Here is a 1,912-nt window from a genome sequence, read left to right on the forward strand (position 1 = left end):
TTATCTGGTTGGTTTTGGTTTGTGGAAAAAAAAAATGCTGCTCAACCAAATATACCCAAACTAAAATGATAAAACTTCTCCTGAAAACTCCTCCATGTTCTGGAGATTGTACTGGGAGACACATTAAACCTTCTTGCTGCACCACGTGTGGATGTGCCATCCTGTAGAAGTTGGACAACCTGTGCAACTTCTGGAGGATTCAGGAATCGTCTCATACTGCCAGTAGAGATAGCAAGCCATAATCACCACGAGTGGAAAACCAGCCAAAAAAGATCAAGAGGGAGAAACTTGAAATGACCTCCACATGTAACACCAGTCCTGTTGTAAGCAGCACCAACAGGTGTATCTACACCGGAGCAGCACACTCACACAGGTAGCGGCAGGGAGGAGATTCTTCTTCTATCATATTTTTACTGTTTGTTAGCGCTCCTCCAACACCTACAATAGGGAGAACCTCGGAGCAAAAAGACAAATCGATGAAAATCCCCCAAATCTCGCCCCAGGCTTTTTTGTTTTCACAACTTTGTTCCTAATGTCTTTCTGGGTGTCACATTAATCCAACTGGACACAAATCTCAATGATTCATTTCTCTTTCATGATCATGTTTGGTATGGAAGCAATTGTGACTCAAAAATAAAAGTCAATACTAGAAATGCTATTTAATTTTCAAAATGTACCTGCATCATTTGTCTCTTAAATGAAATTAAAAAGCAATTATCAAAACTGCTTTTTTTATTTTCTTCTTCAACACAGCTCATTCTGTAACTTAATTAAAATGATAAAGAAAATGGCATTTGACATTTCAGTCGTGGTCTGAAAGATTCTCCTCTCACCAAACCTCAGCTCGTGTTGGACCGTCATACTCGGCTCCACAGACACAAAGTGGTTCCTCGTAGGCCGCTAGCTCAGGTTGAAAAAGAGGAACAGCAGGAGCTTCAGCTTGGAAGTGTAGAAGAAAAGGTCAATGTTTCTTGTGGAGTTGACAAACCAGAGGTGGCTGAAGTGTGGTGGTCAGCAGGGGTTATGCAGCCAAAAACAGAACACTGACATGCAATATAAAATATAAAGTATAATATAATATATAAAATGTAAAAATGGTTATTTTGTTGAGTCCAAAGAAAATGCAAATAGTTTTAAGATTTGTTGAACAGTATGTGCACAAAACAGTAATTAAGAAAAAAAAAGAAAATGTAAAACTGGGTCTTGGCACAACTGCCAAACTTCTGACTTCATAAATTATTATTATTATTTTTTTTTAAAGGCAGAGAATGAAACCCAAGAGATACGCAAGCGGAGACCAAAAGAATGAAAAATGTTGTGCCTTTGATCAATCCTGAGTGAACACATGGATTCAGGCCTGTTGCATCCAATTATTTATACTATTTGTTTAAGACATTTTAAAAAACTTTTCTTAGCAGCTTGAATTACTCTGTTTTATTTGACCATGAAAATCAGAAAGTTGATGTTTCAAACAAAAGCGGCAGGATTTCCTGACTGAGTTTTGTTCTCTGGTGATTCATGTGTCATAAAACCATAACAACAGGAGCCCACTTTACATTAGATTAAGGTGATTTTCTATCTAGTGACACAAAAAGTTGGCTATTTTAAATATATATGTGCAAAAAGGGTTTGATTATTCTAAACAGATAATTGAACTTTACTTTTCTTTTTTTTTTTACTTCATGAGGGTTTCTGGAGAGTGTTCTTGCAAGAAACCTGTCCTGCCTACCTAGTTTAACATTTTATCTTTTAAATTGTGCTTTCCATATCATACATCTAAAGTACAAAAAGGTCATAAATAAGAAGCTAACACTAAGATTCTTAGAACAAAAAAGAAAAACTAAAACATTTTTACGCTGTGAAGTGTTGCCTCCTCAGACAGAGATAAACAATAATAATAATAAAAACAAAT

The sequence above is a fragment of the Oryzias melastigma genome, linkage group LG6, assembly GCF_002922805.2.
Source record: "Oryzias melastigma strain HK-1 linkage group LG6, ASM292280v2, whole genome shotgun sequence".
NCBI classification, from domain to species: Eukaryota; Metazoa; Chordata; class Actinopteri; order Beloniformes; family Adrianichthyidae; genus Oryzias; species Oryzias melastigma.